Source organism: Cupressus sempervirens, chromosome 8 (genome assembly GCF_028749045.1).
Source record: "Cupressus sempervirens isolate cs-2001-9-10 chromosome 8, ASM2874904v1, whole genome shotgun sequence".
Classification (NCBI taxonomy): Eukaryota; Viridiplantae; Streptophyta; class Pinopsida; order Cupressales; family Cupressaceae; genus Cupressus; species Cupressus sempervirens.
This window is the reverse complement of record NC_143125.1, coordinates 295,913,951-295,927,426: the sequence shown is the minus strand read 5'-3', so window position 1 is coordinate 295,927,426 and position 13,476 is coordinate 295,913,951.

Here is a 13,476-nt window from a genome sequence, read left to right as displayed (position 1 = left end):
CTAAAAAAAATCAAGGAGGCTACTTTAGCTCAAGTGATGCATAAATTTGATAAGAAACAAATTACAATGGCTGTAGAAAAACACAAAGGAAGATTTGCTCCAAAATATAGAGTCTTTCATATTTTGAGAAGTAGAGTTTAAGAGGTGGTAACCCAAAGAAAATTATGTTGGCAAACAATCTATGGGTTGACCACAATCAATTAGAATAGTGGAAGAGAAGAAAGGAGAAGAGGTAGAGAAAATTGAAAAAGAAAAAGTTGGGACTACTCAAGATGACATAGTTGAGGAAGATGTATAGGATGTCAATGTGCTGAGAACCAATCCTATACATGGTGAAAAAGAGAGTCATTAGGACTCAATGACTATTGAGGATATTCCTGACAATTCTACACATAATGTTAATCTATTGAGTGAGGAAGATTCAAAGACACTACAACATGAATCCACCACTACTATTCTACCATGAAAAAATCATGTACTAGTAAGGATTGATTATTCTCAAAAGGCTAAGATCACATCTACTAAAACAAATCAAGACACATCTATTGTGCTATCACATGTTGCAAATATTAAGGAAAAGGAACCCCATGAACAAACAATAGATCAAAGTGTAACCCTAGAACAACAAGGTGATATTAATCAAGAAACATTTTTAATGCCTACTATTTTATTGAGATGGATGAGGAGGAAGATACCTAGGCCAAATTACTACAGAGTGTACAAAGTGTAGGGTTTGCAGCATTTGTCATAATTGACAATAAGGGGAATGAAGAGAACTTAGAGGAGAAGGAAGAGAATCCTTCACTAACCTTAGTGAAACCTATCAAAGATTAGATAGAGGTTGAAAAATAGGAAGAGGATAAGATGACTACTAAGATTGAGTAATAATTAGTTATACAAACACTGGTCACTTTACTAGTCACTACACCTCCTCCTAGCAGCCAAACTCTTCAAAGGCTAAGTACTCAAGATACACCCTTATATATATCAAGGCCAAGTACCAATACACATATGAGTGATAAGACTATATTATTTGAGGATGTAATCTTAGATGAGGTGATTGTCTTGCCACAATTTGATCCTAAAGAAAGAGTGTATCTAATGTAGGAGCATCTTGGGGCTTTAAGCGATCTTGCATAAAAATTAATAATAATAATAAAGGATTTCATGAAACTTATGGTTTGTGATGTTAGGGATGTGTTTGACACATGTTTTTGAACCTTCTCCTATAAGTGCATAAGGATTGGATGGATCGTGTTGAAGTTAGAGTCATCTAACTTTGCTACTAGAGTTTCTATTTTCCATATGTTATTCCCATGTTGTGTAGACATTAATCCTTAATGAATCAGATTTTGTGCACTTAAGGGCTTAAAGGGGACCTAAAATAATACCTTCTGTTAAGAGCACAAGTCTTAATTCCTCAAAGTTGGGAGATATTGTTGTTTTCATTAGGTATTGATTTTCAGCCAGTTTCACGTGAAACATGTAGTTTTTCATCTTTCATAGTTTTGTATGATGAAATGTGATCTTGCTAAGTTAGTGACATGTTATTAAGTCATCTTTGGACCTAAATCTAACTTGGTATCAATTTTTATTCATATTTAATATAGTTTTTGGTTTACTCGTCCATGGTGGACCTATAATGTAATTAAATGCTTGACTAGCTGACTTGTGGCTTGGCTGGCTATATAAAGAGCTTGAAATGATGTAGAGAAATAATTAGAGATCATTAGCAAGAGATATCATTAGAAGTTCCTATATGATAAGGTAGGATATGATCTTGGACTTGATTTCATAATTCTTTGTATATGGCTACAACCCGAAAGGCCTTATAGTCGAGCATGCTTGATTTTCTTTATATGTGGAACTAAGTAATTACATCAATGTGGTTGCATGGAATTTGGTCTCTAGTTCTCTTTTTTCATTTAATTTGTATGTTTCTTCCATGCATAACTCTAAGCAGGCGATATTCATAGGTTTAAGTTGGACTCATTCCTCTTGAATTTGCTCATCCCTGCATTAGGTGGTATCAGAGAATAGTTCTTTCTTATGGATTGGATTGTGGAGAACCTTATTGGATTGGTTGTAGGGTAGCAGATCTAAAATCTGACCTATAACTTACAGAAGGTTACAACCTTGTAGGAATTATTGTCAGGATGGTTCATAGTAGGGGAAATGAGAAATAATGTTATAATAGACATGTTGAGATAGATTGCAACTAGACTTGAAGTTGTAAAGACAACCTAGAGAAGAGGTGTACATCTTGAAGATGTTAGTGGAAATCAAGGAAAGAAATCTTGAGAAGGCAACATAAGAAAAAGTAGGTTCTAAATGATATTAGAGATATTTTGTAGATTCTTTTGATATTTCATTTTCATATTCCAATAAGCCTATCTTAGAGTAAATTTTACATATAGTTGATAAGATTAAGGATGAAGATATACAGTCAAAAGTAAAGCTATTGGAATGGTTTGAAAGGAAATTTCACACTAAGGTTATGGACAAGATATCTAGTGCCATTGTACAAAGATAGGTTGATTTATCAACAAAGATGGAGAGTGTGAAGATATTTTTGGAGAACATTTTCTCTCTATATAGGAAATTATGTAATGTTCATAGCTTTACCAAATAGACTCAACAATCAATTGACCAACTACAATGAGATTTACAATTAATAGGTACTACATTAAAGCAACCTCTTAGTACTAGTCAAATTTATTTTCAGAGATTACTGTTAATATAGAGTAGGCTTTTCGAGTTACAAGAAAAGGATGACAACATCATATCAACTTTGATTAGCATTTAGTCCATGTTGACTCCATACATGGACATTTTGTAGAAGGAGATAGCCCTTGTAGAAACATTGTTGAAGAAAGATTCTCATCTTCCTACACAAGAAGGTCTAGTAGATATTGTTGACATTGAGGTCATTTTTCTATCAGTGACTCAACACTTAGTCAATTTGTTATGTTTCTTTTGATCTCTATAGTTGCTACTGATCATATCATTCACTCAACAATATTTACCAACTATTTTAGATGTTTTTGAGCCAAGTATTTAGAATGCAGTATCTATCAAGCACATGAGTTAGTTTGCAATGTTTATCGAGCTTCAAAGACTATGTATAGTGCAAACCAAGTGTAGCAAACACTACTAAGCTATTTAGTAGAAATGAAGAAGATCACAGTGTTAATTGAGCTCTAGTATGTTAACCAAGTTCTACTATATCTATCGAGCTAACAGTTTTAACAATGTGAATCTAGTGTTGACCAAGTTATGCAGTTTCAACTAAGTGATTAAATAGCTACCAAGTTTCTCAATGTTCACCAAGTCACACAGTGTTGACCAACCGAGTGCCAAATATTGTCGAGCATTGATAGTGTTTTTTGTGTATCAAACATCACTAAATTTTTCTTTTGAACCCAAGTTACAATAGTTGGGTCAACTTTGTGAATTGTGATGAAACTAGTATCATAGCTAACTCCAGGTGAGTTGTTATTTGGATTGGTATATATGTAATTCATTGTATCATATCCAAATATGTGTATGAAGAGTACTATGATGTACATGAGTGTGAATTAAAGAAGGCTACAAGTAGTATAAGGGACAATAGAGATTTATCTATCATAGTTAGGTGATCATTTCAATATAAGGAATCTCAACCAAAAATTGAGAGTTGTAGATCAACGATCAACCATTGGTTCATCCTAAGAGGTGCATTAGTCAAATCCTTTAACATGGTAGACTTAATAGTGTTTACTAAATCTCCTAATTGAGTACATAATTTATTATATGTTTGTAAATCCTTTTACAAGGTGGACCTAATAGTCCTTATTGCTCCTAATAGGGCAGATTACCAAATGTAGTCAATTGCAAGCCTTAACAGGTTAACTTTATACTATAGTACTAAATCTTGTGGGTATCATCCCCACCCTAGAATTACTTTCTATTTGGAAGATTTATGGGTCACCATATCTTATGTCAAAGTGTTATTAATGTTTTATTGCTTTCATTCTTTTATGCATGCAATTAGATCAAAATATTATGTGAAGGAATAATTAGTGATGTAAGATAAAGTTTTATTGGTTATTGATGCACCCTACCCTCTCAAAAACCTTGCCTACCTTATATTTCCAACAATTAGTATCAGAGCTTTTGGTTCTCACTTTATAAGTTTTACATCTTAAGATAAGATTAGAGGTAATGGAGGTATATAGGCTAGATAAGGCTTTTGAGAATGAAAAGTTGGATCTCAAATTGGCCATTGGTCAACTAAAGAAAGAAAAAGAGAAACTCTCTCAATCATTGAAAAGAAGGAAAGATCTTGCAATACAAATGGATGAAAATCTCTACAATGAAAGTGAAATTGAAGACTTATTCCCATAAAGAAATTCAGATAAAGTTGATGTAGAAATCAAAGATCTATTGAAGAAAAATTCCAATCTTCAAGAAGAAGTTGGAAAGCTAAAAGGAGAGCAAGAAATCTAATTGGTTAGATTATCTAAAGTCATGGAAGAAAAAGAAAATGCCAAAAATGTAATAGAAGAAAAGGATAATGAAATTAAACCACTATCCCTTCAAGAAGAAAACTTTATTGATAAACTCACTAGTGCAAATTAAGAACTCATGAATCTAAGATCAAAGAATGAAAGACTGTAGAATGATCTCAACATTGAAAAGAAAACCAATGAAAGAATGATGAAATCTTTCGAAAGCATGAATCTATTGAATGAGAAAATTTAGTATAGACACAAAGGAAAAGTTGGATTAGGATATAAAGAAAAAGGCAAATCATCTCAGCAAGGAGCTCAAAAGAATAAAAGGCCTACTTGCAATCATTGTGGTAAGATAGGTCATACATAAAAAAAATGCTGGAGAAATGGTAAATAAAAATTCAATGGAAAATGTTATAGTTGCAATAAGCATGGTCATAGAGCAAGTGAATGCATAGAGAAACCTAAGTTTGAAAGAAAGTGTCACAATTGCAAGAAACAAGGACACAAATCTTTAGAGTGAAAAATCAAGAAATTGAACCCAACAAAACAAATTGTGAAAGAACTATTTGGATGGGATTACAACACATGGTGTAGATGTCACTATTGTGGTGAATTTGGGCACATTTGAGAAAACTATGTAAAACATCACACGATAAAAAGAGACACTACAAAGATATGTTTTATTTGTATAGAGCTTGGACATATTGCCAAGAATTGTATGAACACAGGAAGAATTGAAGATGAAAAGAAAGCCAAAGATGACAATATCAAAAAACACATGAGGCAGCAATGGGTACTAAAATCTCTAGAGAATGCAAGCCAAAATGATGAAGTGAATGACACCCAAGTCAATGAGTTGGGTGGCACAATCATTTCAACCTAGTTCCCTATGAAGATTATTAGAACTATGATTCAAAAGAAGTCATCTAACATTAGTTCTAGCTAGAAAGAAGAATGATCCAATTAGAATTCAAGATGCACAAGGATCATTGAATGATGGTGAAAATTCAAGACCTTACCAAGCTAGGTTGGGTCACAAGACCTTATCAAGCATGGTCAGGATAAACTTAAAACACTAGATATAGATGCCAAAATGTTGATAACTCTACTAAGCTATGAATGTCTCCCAAGCATTAAAAGAAAAACCCTGAGTGAGTATGAAGTATGAAGCGTTAATGGTGATTGAAAAGAGGAAATTTGTTAAAAGAAAGTGTAACGCCCCACTATGGAACCCAAACTAAATTAACCTAAAATTTCACTAAGTCTGTCAAACATTTTTTTTTGAAACATAATAAACAATATATATAATATATTAAAAGAAATAACAACAAGAGATAAAGTACTGGAAGCAATAACTCACATACAAACTGATGAGACCAAAATTTGCCTTTATTTTATGATGTTTAAGATACTTTGTTGATACTCTATTAAAACAATTGTGGACCTATGTTTACCTAACCTATGATAAACCTATGGGGTAGAAACTATGCCATCTTTTGCTAATATTATATATAGTATGTAGTAATTCATATAGTTATCAAAATGTGCATTCTTATAGTTGAATTTAATTTGATAAATGTTTATTTGCAAACATGTTTTGTGTTATAACTAATTTGTTAATGAAGACTTAAAGATGATTGGAGGAATTCAAAAGCTAAGCATCAACAACATTTAAGGAGAACAAAATGCCAAGAAGCAACCACGATGGAGGAAGTTGTAATTGTTCTAGAAGAAACGAAAATGAGTAAGGAGGAAATATGAAGACTTATTACCTTCTCTACATTTACTCTATGGTGAGCAGACGTTTAGACTTTATTATTCTTGCCTCAAGCCATTATTCCTTCTTCCCACCTTCAGTTGTTATCTTCCTATTTTCTCTCTCTTGCAAATTTTAAGCTAGGTCATTTACTTTTTTATTATGGAATAAATGGTGATTTCCTATATATATAGGAATTGACCCAAGTGTGTTAAGTTTTTAGAACCAGTTAGAAGAAATATTTCGTAAGAACAAACTATCAACTTTTACAGTTGTGTTTTTACAGTTCTGTGTTATGTAATAAATTTCTAAATTGAATGAAATAGTTTTTGGCTTTCATATTGTGTTAGTAGTTTAGAGAAGCTGACCAAGGGGGCCCACTTGGAAGGTGGATTAGATTATGATAGAATAGATTAATTTCCAAGCATTCATAGCATCTTAGTTAGAAGTTGTGAGTTCCTTCCTCTAGCATCACACTTTGTGAATGTTCCTGCAGCATATGTGAGAACAATTTTAGTGGATGAGCCAAGTTGGAGTATTTGTTATCTTTTTATTGTAGTTTCAGTATTCACAGAGTTGATTGTGTTAGTTTCCTATAGAAATAGTGTAAGTTCTTTTCCTTGCATTTTTACTTTCTTGCAGCATAAGCTTAGTGACTCATTAAGAGACCTAGTGCACATACTCTGCTGGCCATTTCAAGTATATGTCCTTGGGTTGATAAGATTAAATGCACCTCATAGTGGGAGAAATAGTCCTTAGTTTGAATATATTATTCTTAATCAAGGCCTAGTGCATGACTATGATACACCTATTGTGAGGCAGGTCATTTTTGGCGCCATTGTCAGGGATGGTGTCAGGCTAGGAGCATTTTTGAGTCATAGTTCCTAGATAAAGTTTTAAAAAAAAAAATCTCAAGTTTGAAGTTCCTTTCACCAGTGTGAAAAATTTAATTGCATGCATCAAAGAGGAAGATGACAAGATGAATATGGTAGATTTCTTCAACAAGGATCTATTAATTTGAACGAAGAAGTTGAAGAAGAAGAATTTGAGTTACCTTTTGAAGATACAAGCCCTATTTTTTCTACAGTATCAAGAACTAAACTGATAGATATATCTGGTCTTCAACCCTTCACTAAAGTATTGGCTAGTTTTCTTAACAACACTACTCTGAATCCACCAGTTGTTAATCATCCAGTACCCAATGTCCCTTTTCAATAGCAACCTCATAATCTGATACCTCCAGTCATGGCACAACCTACTTTTCCATTTCCTCTTCCAAGTCTTGTAACCAATACTGATCTTAAGAATATACCTCCCACTACTCTTTCAAAGTTCTATGGCCTTGCAACTAAAGACCCAAATACTTTCTTATTTGAATTTGATATCCTTTGTCATAGTTTTGACTACAACACTAATGCCCATAAGCTTAAGTTGTTTCCAACAACATCGAAAGAATCAACTTTACAATGGTTCATGGGCTTAGGAGCTAATGTAGCAGGAAGTTGGGATGAAATGCAAACTCTATTTCTAGATAAGTATAAATAATATTGCAAAGCATCTAGTTCAAGAGGGGATGATATCTTCAAGATATCAGAGAAGGAGAAAGAAACATTGGAAAACTATGTTTCGTGTTTCTTATACACACTACAAAGAACCCTCAGCATACATTGTTTGAAGATTCACAAAAGCTAGTCTTTCTGAGAGGTGTGAATGATGACTGTCTAGAAGCATTGGACCTGATGGCTGGTGGTGACATATATCAAGCTTCCTGGGATGATCTCAAGAAGATTCATTAGAACTATTCAAGGTCAACCATGAAGAAAGGCCAAGGACCTCGTTCCACAATCACTAAAGGAATCACTCAAGGCATTTTGAAGCTTGAGATATCTAACCTATTGTCAAATTTCAAACAAGATATCATTAATGATGTTGCTACACATCTGGATACAATGACTACAAAGAAGAAACAAGTAGAAGCTAATTACAACTAGCTGAGTACTTTCCTCATTGTTGGAAGCAAAAGAAGGATTACCAATGTAAACTAGTCGCAAGCATGGAGAACCAACATCTTCCAACTAAGTATGTCAAGATAGATGGAGATGATGAGCAAGTATTCTTTGTTTCTCAATGTCAACCATGGTCCCAACATCAAGGTATGCCTCAAGACCCCTTGCAAAGTTCAAATTCATATGGTAATCAATGGCAAAACTGTAATTTCCAAGGTCCTCCACAGAATCAATCCAATTGGAACAATGCTGGGAAAACTAACCCACAACAATCCCAATGGCCTCAGAATTCCCAACCACCCTAGCCTAATCAATAGAGTAACCAATGGCCACATAACCAATAGAACTACTGGAAAAACTAGCAAAACTAATGGCAACCACCCCAAGGGAATTGGTAGTCTACAAACCAATAGAGTAATCTCAACAATGGCTTAATAACCATACTAGTGCTCCACAATTACCCCATCTAGTTCAACAAGCTTCTTTAATGCCACCACCTACAAATCCTAGACCTCAAAAGCAAACACAATTACTAGCACAACCTCAGCCAAATCCGAATAGCCAACAACCACAATAGCCCATGTATAGTGTTGATTCTCAACAATATCCTACTTACACCCTAAATGTTGCTAATATACATCTAAGATCTAGTACAACTTTATTAGTGCCTAAACTACCTCTTATAACTAAAATACTAGATTCTCCTACATCATCAAAACCTTCACTTGCTGAACCTATTGACTCATCTAATGTCACCATGGCAACCCTAGCTCAACCAGTAGTAGAACCTCCTTTTCCAAAAAAATTGATACAAAAGAAACTTGAACAAACTAAGGAACAACTTTTTGACATTGTTGATTAGTTGAAAAATATACATGTCCAAATACCACTATTTCAAGCTATTAAGGACATTCTAGTTTATGGAAAAGATATTAAGGAAGCCTTCTTGAAGAAACCTGGAAGGAAGAAGAAGGACCCCACCATAGTCCATGTTGTGGGATAATTGGCTGACATCATGCTAGGGAAAGTGATTACACCAAAATATTCTGATCTAGGAAGTCCAGTGGTAAATGTCAGTATAAATGGTTAGTTTCTTAACAATTCTTTAATAGACCTCAAAGCTGCTATAAATGTTATGACCAAAGATACCATGAAGAAGTTGAAAATAGAAGGACTAAATAGTTCTATAACTCGTAGATAGTTCTACTATCACCCCTGATGGGATGATAGAAAACATAGTTGTAACCTTTAGATTCTCTAAAGTATCCTGTAGACTTCATGATTTTGTCCCCTAAAGTTAATCTATTTGGTTATCCTATCATCTTAGGTAGACCATGGTTAGCCACAATTGATGCAAATATAAGTTGCAGATAAGGGAATATGACTATATCAAATGGCCAAGCAACAAAGAAATTTGATTTATATCCTCCAGCCCAACCATTACCAGATTTGAGTACAACCGTTTGGCTAGATTTAGGAGATGAAGAAGAAGAATTAAATTCTATAGTACAACTCATAATTTTGCATAGACAGTCTTTTCTAAAATTGTAAGAGAAAGATTCAATACTTCAAGGTATCCTTACTAATACCTGTGTGGTAGAAAAAGATGTATTTGAAAGTTCTGTGTTTGAATTGATCACATATGAGGAATGTGATAAGAATTGTACTTTTCTCAAAGAACCTAAAATTCTTTATCCACTTTTACCTTGTGAATTAGAGGAAAGTCCAATTTTTGAAGCCACTATGATAGACTCCACTACTACTGTTGAATTGACTAAAGGTCATAATCTCCATGTTAATCCTAGGTTAACACCCACATAGATGGAATAATTAAAAGAATTGCTTCAAAGGCATGAAAAGGCCTTTGCATGGGATTATAGTGATATGAAGGGGTTGAGTCCTACATTATGCACTCATAATATATACATCAATGAAGGTTGTCTACCACTCTACCAACCCCAGAGAAGGATAAATTCAAGCCTTAGAGAAATAGTTAAAACTGAATTGCAGAAACTACTTGATGCTGGTTTTATTTATCCTATATTTGATATTAGATGGGTGTCAGCCCTAGTCATAGTACCTAAAAAGGGAGGAAAATGGAGAATCTGTATAGATTATAGAGAATTGAACAAGGCTACTAAAAAGGATCACTTTCCTTTACCATTCATAGACCAAATTTTGGACACATTAGCTAGAAAGAAGTATTTCTCTTTTCTAGATGGGTATACTGGTTATAACCAAATTAGTATTGCTCCTGAGGAACAAGATAGAGCCACATTTATGTGTCCATGGGGTACTTTTGCATACTCTATTTTACCATTTGGTCTATGCAATGCTCCTACAACATTTCAAACAGTAGTTATTAGTATTTTTGCTGATATATCACATGATTGTATGGAAATCTACATGGATGACTTCACAACATTTGGAGTCACTTTTGAAGAAGCAATGGTGAATCCTGAAAAGGTTTTGGTAAGATGTCAAGAACATAATTTGGCACTTAACAGTGAAAAGTATTTCATGCTCATGCAGGAGGGCATAATACTTCGTCATTTCATATCCGCTACAGGAATACAAGTGAATCCAGCACAGATAGAGGTAATTCAAACATTGCCCATACCTACAAAATCAAAAGATGTAAGATCCTTTCTAGTTCATGCTAGATATTACAGATGTTTCATACAAGATTTCAACAAAATAGCTAGTCCTTTGTATAAATTACTCACAAAAGAAGCTGAATTTAATTAGACATCTAAATGTGATGAAGCCTTCCTAGAGCTTAAGAAACTTCTGACCACGACCTCAGTCTTACAAGGCCCTGATTGGAATTTACCTTTTCACATATATATAGATGCCTCTGATTATGCCATAGGTGCAGTCTTAGCACAACAATCCCAAAATCTTGAAAATGCCATCTATTATATCAGTAAGAGCCTTCGTGGTCCAGTGCTAAACTACATTGTGACTGAAAAAGAATTGCTAGCAGTAGTTTATGCTCTCAACAAATTTTAACATTACATAACTAGCTATTCCATATTTGTTCATAGTGATCATGCAACAATTAAATATCTTATGAACAAACCTACTATAACAGGTAGGTTGGCAAGATGGTTACTATTGTTGCAAGAATTTGACATAACTATTGTTGATAAGCCTAGAAAAGCCAATGTTGTAGCTGATTATTTATCAAGAATCTATCATGATGATACTGACACTACTTTGGTCAATGATGCATTTTCGGATGAGCATTTGTTTCATATTGTTGTTCAAACTTCATGGTGTGTAGACATTGCTAAGTACATTGCAGTCAATAAAACACCGGCACATTTTTCTTACAAGGAAAGGAAGTTACTTGTAGAGAAAAGATTTCGTTTCTCCTGGATAGATAATATCTTGTTTTACACTGGACCTGATCAAGTTATGAGAAGATGTGTGAGAGAAGATGAGACATATGACATCCTACATGCATGTCATAATGAACTATGTGGAGGATACTTTGCAGCGAAAAGAATAGCTTTCAAAATCTTGACAACTAGTTATTATTGGCCTACACTTCATAAGGATGCAATCAACTATATAAGGAAGTGTGACCAATGTCAAAGGATGGGAGGACCAACCAGAATAGATGAAATGCTGCTTAACCCTCATACGGCATTAGGACCATTTGACAAATGGGGAATGGACTTCATTGGTCCAATTGATCCTCCATCTAACGAGAAGTCCTATATTCTGGTGTGTACTGACTACCTGAAAAAATGGGTTGAAGTTAAGGCTATGAAGCATGCCTATGATGAAAAAGTTGTTGAATTCCTATATGAAGAGATTTTTACTCATTGGGTAGATCAAGGTGCACAATTCACATCTAATCTAATCTCAAAATTGATGAAATAGTATAACATCAGGCATCAAAAATCTAGTCCTTATCATCCACAAGCTAATGGACAAGCAGAGGTTACAAACTGGGAGCTAGAAAATATACTAACAAAAATAGTCCATTTGTACTGTCGAGATTGGACCAACAGATTACAAGAAGCTTTTTGGGCTTACAAAACAACCTAAAAAGCTACTATAGGGTTCACACCATTTGAGCTCTTGTATGGAAAGGTGGCCATGCTTCCAAATGAATTTGATCATAAAACTTTAAGGATAGCCTTAGCATTAGATATTGAACTTCTTGTAGCACAAAGAGAACGTCTTCTACATCTTAACTATTTGGATGAGATGGGAAAAGTTTCTTTGGAACATACTGAACTGATACAAAAACAAAGGAAAAATTGGCATGATTCTCATATTATCAGTAAATAATTTCAAATTGGTGATTGGGCATTATTATATGATTCCCAATTCAAGGATATGCTAAGGAAGCTACAAACAAGATGGCTAGGACCATATGAAATTAGTCATGTTTTTTATAATGGAACTATTCAATTAACCACCATTGATTCGGTACCTTTCAAATTATTAGTCAATGGTCACAGACTCAGATTATACAAACAACCACAAACAAAATTAGATTTCCTGCAGTAGTTCCAATAGCAGGATTCAAATACAACTCAAATAACTCTTCCTGCAGCTGAAGGTGTCAACCTTCCGACTATTGCTCTTCAACATTAGTTTTTTTTGTGCATGCTCATAATAATTTACGTTCACATAAAGTTCATTTTTCTATTCACTTTTTCTTTCCATCTCATCTCTTTACCTTCCACCCATCCACCTCATCTCATTTCTTTATCTTCCATCCACCCACTTTCCACATCATCAAATTTTCCATGTTTTTAATAAAATTCTGCGAAAACTTGATGGATGTTGCCACTAATATTATTTCCACCATATTTTGGTACATGCGACAATCAAATTGACAAGTATAACATTTTCAAATTATGTTTCATTTATAGTCCATAGATTTTGGTAATTATATTTAATATCGCATAATCTATATAATGGCAACGTTATGCCAGTCCCTTACCCGAACTTAGTCTGACAAGTGAGGAAACTTGTCTAAATTTAGCAGGGGGCAGGGAAGGTCATAATATCTAAAGGCATGTCTATTTATCCGTGATGATTTTTTAAATCTTTGCATTAACCTTCATTGATAAAAAAATATTGCCATAAGTATGCAAAGTGAGGTGTTGTACTCCTTATTTTTGAATGATTTTTTATGTCAAGCTGTGATGTGACTTATGTTTAATTTTTTTCATCATCTGAATAGTTTCTGGAT